The sequence below is a fragment of the Cricetulus griseus genome, chromosome 8, assembly GCF_003668045.3.
Source record: "Cricetulus griseus strain 17A/GY chromosome 8, alternate assembly CriGri-PICRH-1.0, whole genome shotgun sequence".
Classification (NCBI taxonomy): domain Eukaryota; kingdom Metazoa; phylum Chordata; class Mammalia; order Rodentia; family Cricetidae; genus Cricetulus; species Cricetulus griseus.
In genome coordinates, this window is record NC_048601.1 from 92,488,752 (window position 1) to 92,506,002 (window position 17,251).

Sequence of the window (17,251 nt, forward strand, 5' to 3'; positions counted from 1 at the left end):
TTTTGTTTGTTTGTTTTATTATTATTATTAATTTTTTTTCACCACGAGAACACCCCGGGTTTGCACGCTTCGGCAAAACTGGGTGTCTGTCTGCTCTGCCGCGTGCATGTGTGTGCTTTGTACCTTTAGAGTTCCTGAAGGATTTAAATTTGGCCCTAGTGGTTTTGCACAGCACAAAATCCGCTCTAGGATAAAACGCTGTCGCACGAGGGCAGCGGCTGCGTTGTTCAGGTAGGGGGAGTGCTGCTGCTACTTAGAGACTGCTACCGGTTGCAGGGCTACACCCGGCCTTTTGCAAAGTGGGTGTCCTTTGGGTAGCACAGTAGGTTTTGGAGGAGATGTGCCAGCCCTGTGGTTCGTGCAACACGTTGCAGTTTGAGGTTTTTCAGTTTTTAAACTTTTCTCGGCATAAAGCCATAAAGATTAGTGTAACCTTGAAGCAATGCGATAGTTCTGGGAAATGTGTTTTCCTAAGACAGCTCGCTCTGCTGCCAACAGCACCAGCCCTCTATCGTTTGTGAGCACTTTCCCCCCCCCCCCTTTAAGTGAATACGTTTTAAGGTTTACAGGATGAATCTTAGTTTGAACCACGTTTCGAAGCACAGGGAAGGACAAGAAAGAAAAAGGGCTGCTTTGTCAGTAGTAACCTCAAAGGCAGATATTCAGATAATGTGATCACGTTAGTGTAAGGGGAAGCCCCACATGTATTTAGGAAAACGTATTCTATTAAAGTAATTTGATTGATTAATATTATTGCCAGAAATAGATTAGAAATCCTGTTAGTAATCAGAACTAACAGCCTCTGGATATAAACACAGGGTAGGGAATGGGCTGGACCAGTGCACAGTTCCTGTTGTCTTTCCTTTTGAAAAATTAAAAGTGTGTGTGTGTGTGTGTGTGTGTGTGTGTGTACACTAGTGCATGCAATTGCAATGGCACCAAGATCAGTTCGTTCTCTACTTCCACCTTGCGGGTGCCTAGACTATCTGGTCATCAGGCTTGGTGGCAAGTGCCTTTACCATTGAGTCATATCGAAGACCTTGTCCTTCCTTTTTCTAGTTTGTGTTTGTTTTTGATTCTTCTATTTTATAAAATCCCTTTTGGTGGCATTTTTAAGGAATGGTGTAATTTTGACTATATGTATATATCTTCTAGTTCACTCTTATTCAGCATTCTGTTGCCTATTATTTTGTAATCAAGCCCAGGAAATCTTCATAGGTGACTTTTAAGAGTGTAGTTCAAAAACCAGTCATCAGATTACTGGTTGGAAAAAAGTAGAGATTTGTGAGTGAGGCTTTTCAAGAAAACTGAAGTAAAGAAAGGAGATAAAGCTGGCTATGGAATAGCACTTCTCTGCCTTTGCTACACATATATAATCTTTTGAGGAACTTAAATTTTTTTACTCTCAGAAGGAATCCCCACCCTTTTCCCAATGAAGGCAGGATAGGACCTATGCATCAGCATTTATTTAAACAAGAACTTTCTGAAGTTTAGCTGGCATGTAATAAAATAATACATTTCAATTGTGCCATTTAGTGCTTAATATGTTAGTATTTGCAAAATCATTACCACAATTAAAGTAGTGAACCTGTACATTGCCTCCTAAAGTTTATTTATGTCCTTTGTAATCTTTCTTTCTGATCCCTGGGGAACACTCACCTATTTTCTGTTGGTATAGGGTGCTTGCCTGTAAAAAATTAAAACTTTAAAAATATTATTGGTTTTTTAGATAATTAGATTGTGTGAACATAGTTGAAAAACCATTTCAGGAGCTGGAGAAATGACCCAGTGATTAAGAGCACTTGTTGCTCTTGTAGAGGGCCTGGTTCAGGTCCTAGCACCCACATGGTTCACAGTCATCCATAACTCCAATTCCAGGAGATCTAATGCTGTCTTCTGACCTTCAGCGACACCAGGTGCTCATGCAGTTCTCACTTATATGTATGTAGGTAAAATATATATGTAGGCAAAACAGTCATGCACATACAATAAATGTTTTATAAAAAGCCCACTACAGTAAAGCATAGGTTGAAAGAATTTAAATGTTCGTTTGCATGCGTGCATGAAGAAAAAGAGTAGACTCAAGGTAAGAGATAATTTTTCAAATTTCACCCTTGAGAATCTGAAGAGAAGGTTGACCAGTAAGAAGGAAGGACATTTCTGGAAACAACATCTTAACAAGGAACAAGATAATAAAGACAGTGTACTCTGTTATAATAGTTGATGTTGTCAGTAGTACCAAGATTGGTTTTCTGAAGTGCCTTTTAAAAGGTCCTTAAAACAGGTAAGAGAGCATCCTAATATTGTGAGAACAGATATTCTTCAGAAGACACCTTCTGTGGAGCCTGAGACCCTTAGCATCACTATGGGATGCTTTGTCAGTCTTAGGGGAGGGTGGGGTAGGGGTGGGGAATTAAGTTTGTCTGTTGCTTACTATTTGAAAGCCAAGTGCTACCTTTCTTTCTTTCTTTCTTTCTTCCTTCCTTCCTTCCTTCCTTCCTTCCTTCCTTTCTTTCTTTCTTTTCTTTCTTTTTCTTTTTTCTTTTTTTTTTTTGGTCCTCCCAGAGTTAGGCTGCCTATCTGAACAAAGGAGAGAGAACATTTAGCAGTTAAAAATGCTGTTTAAACTGACTATGGGGTGCTGAGCCCCAAGTAATACATCTGCAGCTCAAACTCTACTCCTATGGCTCAGAGAAATCATGGAAGAGGGGGTAGAAAGATTGTTAAGAGTCAGAGGACAGAACTGGAATGTCTGCTATGAGACAATGTCTTCTGTATATGACAGGGAAATCTCATGTACCAGGTAATCACAAGATGGTTCCCTAAACCAAACCAGAAAGTGGCCATCCCAACTGACAAGTCGGGTGGGGGAATTCTTTTGAAGTTTCTTCCTTGAAAGAAGAGCTATAGGCAATTAATGGGTGCTTGAGAGAAGAGAATCAGTTTCCCCAGGGATGAGCCCCGTGGTAGGCTAGCCAATCCCAAGAAGTCAGCCCTAAATGCTTAAGAATGCCTTTAGGGTTTCACAGTCAGATATTCATAATTTTCATTTATGATCTGTTAAAAATATTTTGTCTTTTTACTTTTTTGAGTTGAGATATTAAATCTGATCACATGCCTTCAGAATGTAGGTTGAGATGACAATGTGGTATTGTTTTAACTGTTGGTTGGTGAGTTGTATTAGACTTCTTATTAGATTTCACAAAGGGGTGCTCTTCTGGGGATACAGACATCTTGGTAGTAACTTGTTTCTGAAGTGCATGAGAGTGATCTCACAGTGTTTCTTTTCCCGTGTTATAAACTTTGCAGTGCTTTGTTTTCTGAATACAGAGAGAGAGAGAGAGAGAGAGAGAGAGAGAGAGAGAGAGAGAGAGCGAGCGAGCTTGGGAAGAGGATGTGAAAGGGCTTTCTCTCTCTCTGCTCTGGCAATCTCTCCCTTGGCAGGTTTGAAATAGTTTAGTGCAAAAATGTTTAGGTCTCCCTTCTAGTTTGTTGAGATCTCAAATTGGGCTTAAATCCTTTCTTAATGTAAATATTTTAATTGCACAACTATAGGATTTCCATTCCTATTTTACAGTTAAAAACTGAGTCTCGGTTCAAGCTAAGTATAGGGAGTTGAAACCCAATTCTTGTCTAAAATCACAGCTCCAATTAATTGTCTGTGCATGGATGTTACATATCTTCCTGTTGGCTAGATGTCAACATTAGTTGACTTCTTCAGTCACTCTCTGCTTTATTTTTTGAGTCAGGGTCTCTTGCTGAACCTGCAGCTAGACAATTAGGTTAGCTAACTGCCCAGCAAAGCCCCAGAAATCCTCCTGTCTTCACTTCTCCAGCACTGAGATCTCAGGCATGCCAGCCTTTACTTGTGTGTGCTGGCGACAAACTCAGGTTCTCATGCTTGTGTAGTAAGCACTTGACCAACTATCTCTTCAAGTCCTGGTGTTTACATTAGTTCCCTAACATTTTCCTGATTTGACATTTTTCGCTTTTCTTATTTCTGAAAAATAAATAAATAAATCACTTACTTGAAATCTTACTGTTTTCCTCTTCGTATAATTATATTTTGGTGTCCCTATCATAGTTATTACTGGTCTCTTCTGTGTTGATACTGTACCTTCTGCTACTTTAATAAGTATAGTCTAATACAGTGTTAGTAGTTGGATGAGATGAGATGAGATGGGGAACTTAAAATTGATTTTTATAAAACATACACAATATACTTAACAGTTTAGAATTGTGCCCGGACTTAAACTTTTAAGACCCAGGCTTGTTGGGTCTCCAAGACTGATCTGTATTCCCAAGTCCTGCTTGTATGTTCTAAATGTTATAGTGAAAGTACTGTCTGTCAGAGATGTCTGAGTTTGGAAAACAGTACTTTTCCATTGTTGTCCAAATGTCTCTTCTTTGTGTCAGGGCATTCAGTAGTAGATGTTAAATTTGGCATTTTTTTAGACAATGAATCTTTTAAACTTGATGACATGAGTTGTTTCTCATTCTAATTCTTAAGAATTCACTCAGTAATTTGTATTTGACTTAATAGACACAGTATGTATGAGTTTTTAAATTTAAACTGTGAGAATCATGTTGGGTTTCATGGAAGATTTGTACTTATTTTTGTTTATATCTGTGTAAGGGTCAGACACTGTGGCAGATGTCTGTAGTCAGTCTGAAGGCTGAGGTGGCAACTTGAGCTTATGTGACCAGCCTGGGCAGCATACTGAGACCCTCTCTTGAGACAAAAAGAATAGAGTGGTGTAATGTGTGGACTAGGAAATTTAAGAGAAGAATGTAAGCTTTAAAAGTGCTTAAATTGGGCAGACAATTGTGAACTTTTTGAACTCCCCCTTTTAAATATAGAGTATTGATTCTAATCAGTATCCACAGACTGTCTATCCCCATCGGCTATAGAAAGTTGCCACTCTGGCATCTCTGAACTTACTGGATGTATTATTTATTCTTTTGACCTAAATTTCAAAGTTCACAGTAATTTGTTAGTTGATAGATGTTACAGATGGAGTGGCAGGCAGAATGACCACAAAGCAGTACACAGTAATTAGAAGAGGGAGACTATTTGGGAAATTATGAAGCATGAAGTTGATCTTGCTGACAGTGGTTTAGAAATGGGTGGAGCAAGAAGCATTGGAGTCAAACAGACTGTTAGGCTTGTCTAGGAAGCACAGAGACCCGTCATGTGAACAAAGCAACTGGAGTGTTGTCGTCTGTGAGGTCAAGACATAGAAGTTCAGCTTGGAAGAAAGAGATTTGATGCAAAGTTAAAGGATGAGCCTGGAAGAGGAGCGGGCTGATTTGCTGTCTGTAAGGCTGTAGAGAGCTTATGATGAGAACCAAAGTCGACAGTACAGGGTTGGTTAAGTGAGCAGCTGATGGCAGGCAGCCGGAGGCAGTGGCAGTAGCCGAGGCTGATGCATCGGAATGTCACCACAGAATGAATAAGGATGGAAGTAGCGTTAAGGCATTGGAATCAGAAGAGCTGGTCTTCTGAAACTGTGAAATGATGAAGCGCATTCTCAGCTGTCCAAGTGGCAAATTTCTTGTTAGTATCTCATAGATTCATATTTTTTGAGCATCTTGAGCATTTACAGTGCGCCAGTTTATTAGTATTGTTATTAAGTATCTCTCTGCGAGGTGTACATGTATATGTATGTTCCGATGATAATGCTAGGTTGAGAAGATAAAAAGAAAAGGACCAGCCAACAAAGACTAAGAAAGATAAGAGTAGAATTGTTATTTTCACTATGAGAGCTACAAATATGTTCTGTAGTATTAGGTCACTCCTTAAAAAAGGCTAGCAGTGTCAACGGAAATAAAACTGAGCTGGCCTAAAGTCAGCAATCAGAGCAGATACTTTCCATGTTACTGTGTTATAAAGTTTCCAAGAGTTGATTACAATGTAATGTGATTTATTGAATTTGAATTCCATCAATCATGAATTAATTATTGGTAAGAAGTCCAAGCAGGTTTTTCTTTCCTTCTTGCTCTTGTAGACCAGGCTGGTCTCAGAACTCACAGAGATCTGCCTGCCTCTGCCTCCTGAGTGCTAGGACTAAAGTCGTGTGCCGCTATTGCCCGGCAGGTTTTTTTCTTTTAAATTAAAAAAAAAAATTCTTAGAGATTAATGGTCATTATAGGGCTTTCAAGTACCTTGGGTGGAGCCAAGATAAAAAAAAAAACTTTTGCTGTGACAGTTTTAGCTTCTTAATCAGCCATGAAGCAACATCTAGGTCTATTTTGTTGTATTAGTATATGACAATATTTTTGAAAACGATTTTTTAATTATTTTACACTTCAGCTTCTATTAAACCAAACTGATTGTTCTACCAATCATCGTGGTCTTACTAAACTATGTGCTTCGATTACTGTAACTTTTTAGACAAACAAACATCTGTACTAATGAGACCTACCACCTAGTTTCTGATTGGGAAGATCTATTTTCTCCTGTCTTAGACTAAGGCTGTGGTAGAAACAAAATCAAGAGCCAGGGCCTCTCACATGCTAGGCGGGTGCTGTACCCCTGAGTTCCATTGTCAGCCTAGATCTGTTGCATTTTAAAATGATGTTTTGTTAGTAGGCATCACTGCCATTAGCAATGTTTTCTTGCATTTTCTTGTTGTATCCCCATTGCTCATCGTTTTTCATTGAACATCTGGGACTCCACTGGCAACTTCTCTAACAGTTGAATCCCATTCCAGCTTATTAAAGGACAGTGACTCACTCCAAAACATCAACCCACAAGTTAATTGGAATTTGGTTTTCTTGACATTTCTGTCTTGCTTTATCCCTAGAAGTGAAAACTTCCACTTAAAATGCAGAAAGCTTTAAGAAATTAAAGCACAACTGTGCTTTGAAGAGTGTGTTTTTGCATGCTATTATGTTTGGGAAAGAGAAGAGAGGAGTGAATGACACTAAAGTGATCGAAACATACTGCTGGGACTAAAGGTGTGCGCCACCACCGCCCCACCTCATTTATATTCTTAAACCTATATAAATAGCATTTATTTTTATTGTTTTGTTTCATTGCTTATACCCTGATTCATCTTGATATATTTCAAAGTGGACTAAGGAAAGCTCACTTCTGCTGTTTTAGGTTTACTTGTCTCCACTAACAGACTGAATCCTTAAGTCACCTACTATGCCATATCCATTTTTGTGGCCAGTATAACATAGTAGACATTTAATAGATGTGACTAAGTGGGTGGTATTTAAGCATTAGTACAACAAAAGAAGAGCCAGGTTGATTTCTGGATCCTGGTTGATTGTGGCTTCGATGCTGTTATGGGCTGACTTGGGTCCCCTCCAAAATATATGTGGAAGTCCCAACTCCTAGCTCCTCCTATGAAACTGGTGCTAGCTAGCATCTTTACAGAGGTAATTAGGTGAAAATGAAGCCATTAAGGTGGATACTAATCCAATGTGACTGGAGTTCTTGGACTTTGGACATGACAGTTAAAGAGGGGCAAGGAGGTAAAGATGGCAGCCATCTACATGCCAAAGAGAAAAGCTCAAAGCAGATCCCTTTCTGGTGGCTCTTAGCAGGAATCCTCCTTGCTCTCAGACTCTAGCCTGGAGAATCTTTTGAATGTAAATTTCTGAGTTTAATTTACCCAGTCTGTTACTATAGCCCTAGGAAATTATACAGATGGGTTATATGCTTGTATGCATCTCAAATCCCTTCATTTGTTTATTCCCAAGAAATAGATTTCCCAGCTTAATGTCTAAACCCCCAAACATTTTATGTTTCCTCTAGGCAAAACATGGGAGAGATCTGGGGTATCTTCATGGAGAAAGAAATTACCATTTGTCTCCTCCACCAGCTTCCCAGTACAGTACTACAGTAGCAAGTGGTTAAATTTTTAGTTCAATTGCATTTGTTTAGTTTGATCAAGGGAACGTGTTTATGGGCTTTTATGTTCTTAAGGGCAGAGGAGCCACTACCAATAGTCCTGGTTGGGTTTTCAGGGTAGAAAATAGAAGACCAAATGTAGTGCTTTCTAGTATGATGTTAATTCCAGCTAATTGCATTGTTACAGCTGCATCTCAATATTATCTACATTATTCTGCCCTTGTCAGAGCCAGCAGAGGCAGCACAGTGTGTCTTTTGCCTCATTCCTATTTCTTTGATGCTTTTGATACCCTCTGGTCACCAGCCCCATTGAGCTGCCACAGACTTGTCAGCATTTTTTCATTACATGCTTCACTTATATGCTATGTAAGTCTGTGTAAAGTTTTTAGCCACTTAGTTCTTTTTTGCTTTGAAATTAAGTCATATTCAAGTGGTGCTGTGTTTAGTCACGTTTTTATAGTGTTTTTGAGATTCTTCGATGAAAACCTACTTTTTAATATGTACAAAGCAGTTCTTTCATCATTTGGAGGCCATTTACTAGAATTCCGAAAGTAAATGTGATTAACAACAGAATGAAATAAAAACTCTGGTCCCTGAGCGGGGAGAGCAAACTTGTGTTTGTTATCCAGCAAAGAAAAAGCCACAAATGTCTTAAAACTTGGGTCATAATTTGTGCATTTTTGGAGCATCCTTATTATGGATATGTGAGCACCCTGGTAAATACTAGTAAGGTATTTTATTATTTATATTTTGATGCTGAGAATTGAACCAAAAGCCGCATACCTACTATGATGCTCATACACACACATGTGCTACCAGTGAACTGTACCCTAACTCTGTAATGATAAGGTCTCTTTAGGCCTTTTCCTTTCTTTTGTTACAATTGAAGAAAATGCCAAAACCAAGACTTTCCCCCATATTGTGCAGATAAATGACAGATCTGAGTCTTTTTGTTTTGGCTTTGATTTTGGTTATTCGAGACCCAGTTTCTCTGTGTATCCCTGGATGTCCTGGAACTCTCTCTGTAGAACAGGCTGGCCTTGAACTCAGAGGCCCACCTGCCTCTGCCTTCCGAGTGCTGGGATTAAAGGTTTGTACCACCACTGCCTGACTAGATCTGAGTTTTAACTGAAGACCTTTCCTCTAGTACCTTACCATGTCTTTTCTGTGGCCCTCTTATTTTCAACTTGGTTGCCATTAACAGATCTCTCCACCCTCTCTTCTCTCTCCCTTGAGTGAAAGCAAAATAATTGTTTAGTATACCTGTAATCCCAGCACTTGGGAAGCTGAGGCAGGAGAAATGTGAATTTTAGTTTAGCCTGGCCTAGGTAGAGACACTGACTAAAGGATAAATAAACAAATAAATAAATAAATAAATAAAGGCTGGGCATAGTTGTTTATGCCTGTAAATCTCAGCACTTGGAAGGCTTCAGCTAGAGGTTTGGTATGAGTTTGAGGCCAGCCTGAACTTCATAGAGACTTAGAGGCCAGCTGGGCTATACAGCAATCAGAAGTGTTTATGGAGGATCCAACTGCCTTCTGTTAAGCCAAGACATTAAAGAGGTTTGAAAAAATATGAAACAATGCCACTCATCTCAACAATTTTTTGTTTTATATTGACATGTAATAGGTTTAGCATTTTATTTTTAAATGAACACTTAAAATATATTGTTAAAATTCTCAATATTGTGAAAATTAACATAAAAGTAAGTATAACCACTCTGGAGTTTTCAATAAACTTTTAAAAAAAGGTGTTGCTAAAGGCCAATGCTTTTGTGTTTTAGATACTGTCTTGTTGCCAAGTGATGGGCTTACAGGTGTATACCAGCATGCCAGGCACAATAATTTTTAGTAGTATAGTTTATGTGTAAAACACAAGTATAGCAATTAAAAATAATGTCTATTTTAGAGAAGGATAGGGAAGATGGTAGATGTCCGACTAAAGTGTTCACAGTATTGTGTGTTTTCTTTTTTTCTTAGTAGGTGTTCTGTAACTATCTTGTGTGGTATAGTCAGCAGAAACAGTTTTTAAACTACTGACTTTACTAAGATTATAATTTGACCATGATGCTAACTAAGCACTTGTAATTAGCCGGCCACTAAATGGCTGGTACCCCATCAGTTGATTTTTCTCCTCACTTATCCGCCACCCTTTTCTCAGCCACCTGCATTGTGTGCTCTTTAAGGACAGAGAGCAGATCTCATTGTCTTTTTGCCAATAGTGCAAGGTAATAGGAAAACCTTCCATTATCCTCAGTAAGCAATCAGGGGCTTGTTGAAATATTAATGTTACGATTTGAATACATAGTAATATCGATTTTTTGCAGACACAAAAATGTTGAATGCATTAACTCTTAGCATGATCTCATTTGTCTGTTTTTCTTATTCATAGTCTCTTTCTTTGTTCCCTCTCTGGTGCTGTAAGCCTATAGTCTGCATAAATTGTATGAGCTTGACAGGGATTGAATGACTGTCAACCTGAGGTTCTGGTCTAGTGAATATAGGAAAAGCATTCTTAATCACTATGCATTTACATAACAATCATGTCAATTAATTCTCTTCAGATAATTCCTAGTTCAAAATTTTTACAGCAACCTCTTAAAATCTGTCAGATGACTTTAAGAGTTTTGTGTGTTAGTCATCAGAGTTAAATGAAGTTTGATTGACTGATGTGGTACTTGAATCACCTAACAAGTGCTACAGTTATATTTTGTGAAAGATAATATAAACATGTTTTTTAAAAAAAATTGTTCATCCAATAATTGCTCTTGCATATTTCTACCTAATACTATATTTGAAAATTTCATTTTATGGTGTTCTTATATTTAATGAAATACATAATTTTATTTCTAGTAAGAGATTTTCTAAGTGGTTACATATATTAGTCAGTCTCTATGCCATTGGGTGAGACTTTGGTGGCTCACAGATACAGTGCCATGACGCTCCCTGAACATTTTCCCTTGGCAAACACACACCTCATCAGCATGAACCCGGAGTTATTTCTGCGCAGACTGTAAAAAGCTGACAAGCAAAAGGAAGACAGCAGAGAGAAGTAGTTGCACAGAGGCTGGAATGGCTTTGGCATATTTTAGACTGGACAAGAGAAGTTGAGATAAGTAAACTAAGCCCATTCTGTAGGGTGAGTTTGATGAGGAAGACCTGAGCTATGATGGTTGTGTGTATTCAGAGGAAGCATGGTGTTTCAGGAAGATCAATATGGCAGTATCTCACATGGTGCGCTGAAGAAGGGAGGGGTGGGGTCCAGGAGCAGGAAGGCTGCATGAGCAACTGTGCAGACAATGAAACCCAGGCTCTCAGAGTTGCTGTGGAGATGGAGAGCAGATGGCAAATTTGACAAGCATCGTGATGGGTGAAATTGTAATCCTTTATTCAGCAAATAGTTATGAGATATTGTATGTATTTATGCTAATAATATCTGAGCCTAATTTTGTCTATAATTACTAACACAATTTTAAACTCTGCAGTTGTTACATAATTTTATTTTATTTTTTTAGTTTAAATTTTTATTTTATTGTGGTGCTGGAGACAGAACCCAGGGCCTTGTGCATATTAAGCAAGCAGTCTCCTAACTGAGCTGTATTTCAAGCCTAACATGGCTATATAATTTATATTTGGAAAAATATTACATTAGCTGGGTATAGTGGCATGTGCCTTTATTTCCTGTACTCAGAATGTAGAGGCAGGTGAATCTCTGTGGGTTTGATGTGAGCTGGCCTACCATAGCAAGTTCCAGGTCAGCTAGGGCTACATACCTTGTTTCGACTAAGCAAGCAAGCAACAACAACCAAACATAAAATATTATTAAATAGAATAAAATTATGAGCTGAGTGAGTATCTTATAATACCAGAACTTGGAAGGCTGAGGGAGCATAATCACTGTGAGCTCTAGGCCAGCGTGGGCTACATAAGACCCTGTCTCAAAAAGCTGGAAGTAAATAAATAACAAATAAAGTAAAATGGCAAATAATGTATGTTGCTAGTAGAATTCTCATTTTCTTTTTTTGAGGTTTGTTCTTTTAGGTGAATGTGGTAGGTCCTTCAGAAATGAGAAGCAAGGGTTGGAGAGATGACCCAGAAATTGAGAACACTTTTGCTCTTCCAGAGGACCTTAGTTTGGTAGCCAGCACCAACCTACATTGGGTTTTTCACAGCCACCTATAACTCCAACTCAAGGGGATCTGTTGTCCTCTTCTGGCTCTGAGAGCACCCCCCTCAACATAGATAGAAATAAAATTTTTGAAAGGAGAGCAAAACATTTTTCTCCAAATATTTTATATTTTAGTTGGTTATCAAATGGGACGGCAACTACTTAACCATACAGGTAAGAAGTCTTCTGACAAGAACAAAAAACAAAGAAAAAAGGAAGGGAGTTCCTGACTGGATTCTCTACCCCCACATTCCTGCCCATACTCAGGGCTTGTGTGTAGATAAGTGCTCTTTCTACTGCTGAGCTACATCCCCAGCCACCTCATGAGACTTCTGTATTTTTAGTTCTTTCTAAGGAGAACTTAAACGTTTGTATTACGAATATTCTAGTACATAAAAAAACAAAACAAAACTGTTCTTTAAGCTGGGCTTAGTGGCCCATGTGTTTAATTCCAGCACTTGTGAAGCAGAGTGGATCTGGTCTACAACCTGATCTACAGAGTATCAGGACAGCCTGGGCTACACCAAGAAACCCTGTCTCAGAAAACCATAAACAAACAAACACACACAAATTCCATTAAAGAAAAAGAAAAGTTCTTTTAGTTTTGCAGTGCCATCTATCACTTTGTATAACAGGATTTTTTGGGTGGGGTTTGGGTGGGGTTCAAGACAGGATTTCTCTGTGGCTTTGGAGGCTGTCCTGGAACTAGCTCTTGTAGATCAGGCTGGTGTTGAGCTCACAGAGATCCACCTGTCTGTGCCTCCCGAGTGCTGGGATTAAAGGCAGGAGCCACCACTGCCTGGCTGGGTTTGTTTGTTTTTTTAACATGTTATAAACTTGATTTTTACCTCAAGCAGTACTTAAAGCAAGCTGTTGGATAGTTTAAAAGAAACTGCAAAGTCCTTTTCAAGTTCAAAGTCATTTTCTCTGCTTAGAGCCAATAACATAAAATATGTATGAATCCACTTAATGGCATTAACCTTTCTTATAAAATAATGTTTTCCATAAGTAAATGTTGAATAATATAGAATCATTGGTATTCTGGACTATAAACATAAGGGCAGAATGAGGCCAAGAAGTTACAAATCATCATGTTAGGAATCATTTATAACATATAAATTGTTATAAATTTATTGTTATAAACTTAAATTATTGATGAGAAAGTTAGACATGGAATATTTTACAATGAATGTTTTTGTTTACAGTAGGCAAAAAGAGTTCATTTTTCTTACCTACAATGGTGATTTGAATGAGAATGACCCCCATAGGCTCATATGTTTGAATACTTGGTCCCAAGTTGTTGGAACTGTTTGGAAAGGATTAGGGGGTGTGGCCTTATTGAAGGAGGTGTGTTCATTGGGGGCCAGCTTCTGAGTTTCAAAAGTCTGGAGCCATTCCCAGTGTATCTGCTCTCTGCTTCCTGTCTGTGGATCAAGATGTGAGCACTCAGCTATTGTTCCAGTACCATGACTGCCTACTTGTCATGTTCCTTGCCATGATAGTGATGGACTCCTGTCCCTCTGGAACTGTAAGACCGAAATAAAACCTTCCTTCTATAAGTTGTCTTGGATATGGTGTTTTATCACAGCGATAGAAAAGCAGCTAATAGTCCTTCATACTGTAAATGTATTGCCAACATAATTGCTTTTATTTTTCCCTCTCCTAGAGCTTAGTGAAAACCTGACTTCATTGATTTCATCCCATTGTCCTTGTTTTGTTTTATGCTCTTGGGCCATCAGATTTTCTTTTGACCCTTATAGTTCATGCTTTTCCTCTTGACATTTCTCCTATTTTTTCATTCAGAGATTTCTATTTTATTGCCTTTTTTTGATCTTTCATCAGCATAGAACCCTATTCCTTTCCTATATTATCTATATTAAGGTATGGATTTTTAGCATGAATATTTACTTAATTTGACTATACTCAGACTATACCCAGTTTGGGTAACATCATAACAATTATTGTTGGATGACTTTACATGTCTCTGATTTTGATCCTTACATTTTTTTTTTTTAGTATAAAATTCTTGTGCTGCTGATATGGCTCAGTGAAGCAAAAAACACTTGTCATTAAACCTAATGACCTGAGTTAGATTCTCAGAACCTAAGGAAAGAAGTGACTCTAGCAGGTTGTCCTCTGACCATCATTGCAGGCATGTGTACACACACACACACACACACACACACACACACACGAGAGAGAGAGAGAGAGAGAGAGAGACTTCCTTCCTTTTAGGATGACTCTTATTGCATGCTGTGATGTCATCTACCTTGGGATGATTAATTAAGGATGTGATTGTGCTATTAAAAAGTGAGGATGGGGCTGGAAATATAGTTCAGCTGAAGAGTGCTTACCTAGCATGCATGAAGCCCTGGGCTTGATCCCTAGCACAGCATAAACCAGGTAGAGTTGCATATTCTGTAATTCCACAACTTGGGAGGTAGCAGCAAGAAGACCAGAAGCTGATTCTGAGAATCAACTCAGAAAACAGAATCCATGATTCAAACTAGCAAAAATTTATGTATGTTCATGTATTCATCCATAAAAGCAAGTGTTTATGTGCTTATTATGTGTGAGCCAATGAAGCAATGCCATACTGTAACTTAAATGGTAAAAATATGGCTAAGTAAGTGCAAGGTGAGAGTGATCAGTTTGGCAGCTGTTTTGTTTTGCTTTTTAAAGAACTCAGGGTTTTACTGATTCTAAGCCTAATGTCTTAGTTAGGGTTTCTATTGCTGTGAAGAGACACCATGAACAAGGCAGCTCCTATAAAGGAAAGTATTTAATTGGTGGTGGAACGTGGCAGTGTACAGGCAGACATGGTGCTGGAGAAGGAGCTGAGAGTTCTACACCTTGATCCACAGGTGGCAGCAGCAGGAGACTGTGCGCCATAATGGGAGTAGCTTGAGCATATGAGACCTCAAAGCCAGCTCCACAGTGACACACTAACCCCAACAAGGCCAACCTACTCCAACAACGCCATACCTTCTAATAGTGCCACTCCTTATGGGTCAAACCACCACACATGATATGAACTCTTTCTGAGGAACTTTGTTGCTAAGGAAATTTATAAAGTTTTAGGTTCCCTTGATAATAGTGTAGTATCCTGTTAGATTTCTCTGGAGTTATTATATTTATACAAATATTTGATATGTTTACCATTTCTGTCCTTTAAAAACCCTCCCAAACAAACTTTTTTTCTACCTGACTCTTTACTTTGGTCTCAACTCTTGGATCAGCTGGCCTCTGAGATGGCAAGCAGTTGTATTCAGGCCCAATATGAGGAAATTAGGGCTCAACCAGAGATTTATTTGAGGAGTTTAGAATTAGGAAATTGAGACACATGGGTTTGATGTGGAAATGCTCATGGATCTGGAGCAGAAATGATAGAATGACCATTGTGGGCTACTGCACTTTAGTTAGGAAGCCAGTGAGCAAACAACATGGCACACGGAGTGACAGCAGATGACCAATGGCTTTTAGGAAACAGACTAACGTTTATGTCCAGTCTCCTCAAGAGTGTTAAACTATAGTTCTGTTTTTGGATGTCTGCAAGGTTCTTTGCAGGTATTCTCTCTTGAGTGAGCAATCACACAGCCTTTATGGAACTACCTTCAATTTCTTGACCAGTTTCTTTTAGTTAGAGCCACACAGATGATGAAATGACACTTCATATTGATATGAGAATAACACATGCCTCGGGTTTAGCATTTGTTTTAGAAAACATTCTAGAGTTGGGGACATAGCTCTGATGATGGTATAATACTTACACAGTATATGCAGAGTTCTGGTCTTGTCCCTAGCACTACATGAAACCTGGCATGGCAGTGCACATCTGTAGCCTTTGCATGTGCAAGACGCAGATGGGAGGTTCATTCTCAGCTACAGAGGACAGCTTAGGCTACATGAAGCCCCGTCTCAACAACAAAAACCCAAGCATCTGTTTCATACTATGGCTTTGATGATTTGTGCTTTCTTGGTGGTATGAAACTGTTTTTTTTTTTTTTGGTAGTTTTATTATATAGTTTCTAAATCTGTTGTGATTATCTCCTCTTTCCAACTTTTGAAGAGGCTTTAAGTCTCAAAATTCAGAGTTTTTATTTAAAGATATTGTGCATAAAATTGTGCTCTTAGTTTTGTCATCAATATAAATTATCCCTTGGGAAAATACTAATGTTTGAAAACTATCTGTGTATTCATCTTTTAAGACATTATGGACATTTAAGACATAATGGATTATGGTCTTTTACATGTATCTTTTTCTGAAATGTTAAAGTGTTAAAATTGAGAATGTCTAACAAAGTAGTGAGATTTGCATTGCATATTTCATTTCATCTATCTATCTATCTATCTATCTATCTATCTATCTATCTATTTAGTTTTTCAAGACAAGATTTCTCTGTGGCTTTGGAGCCTGTCCTGGAACTAGCTCTTGTAGACCAGGCTGGTCTCGAACTCACAGAGATCTGCCTGCCTCTGCCTCCCAAGTGGTGGGACTAAAGGTGTGCGCCACCACCACCCGGCTACGTTTTAAATGACAATTTAAAGTATTTATTTTTATTATTATTTCTCTCTCTCTCTCTCTCTCTCTCTCTCTCTCTCTCTCTCTCTCTCTCTCGTGTGTGTGTGTGTGTGTGTGTGTGTGTGTGTGTGTGTGTGCATGGGTGACTGTGGAGGACAGAAGAGGGTGTTTGCTGCCTGAGCCGTCACATGGGCGGTGGACTGAAGTGCTTTTAACTGCTGAGCCATCTTTAGCCCCTCAATGCCAATTTTGTACTGACATTCCCAGTAATAATGCTTGTTTATTATTATATCAACTCTGAATTCCTTATTGTATTGACCTTTTAAAAGCCTGTTACGAGGTCTCTTCAATGATACCTTGCACAGAGATTGTGTGTTTTAAATGTTAAAGATAGTCTTTTGGCTGATCGTGGTGACACACACCTGTGATCCCAGCATTTAGGAGGCAGGGACAGAAGTGCTGCCAATTTGAGGCCAGCCTCAGCTGCTTAGCCAGACACAGAGGGGAAGAAGACAGAAGAGATGACGGAGGGTTGGGGGTGGGGTGAGGGTAATGGCAGAGAGAGACAGGACAGAGACAGAGAGAGGGGTTAGTGTTTTGTGTATCTGTTGCTGCCTGTCAGACTATTATCAAATTTCATTGCTTAGCCCAGCAGAACTTCTTGTAGGCTTCCCTTACGAGGACACATAAGACTGGC

The 17,251-nt window shown here is 38.8% G+C and overlaps 1 protein-coding gene across 5 annotated transcripts in view; it reads left to right on the top strand.

Moving 5' to 3' along the window:
• Window positions 1–17,251, top strand: part of Fam126a (family with sequence similarity 126 member A) — a 79,239-nt gene that overhangs the window by 9,873 nt on the left and 52,115 nt on the right. The gene's annotated exons all lie outside the window — the stretch shown is intronic.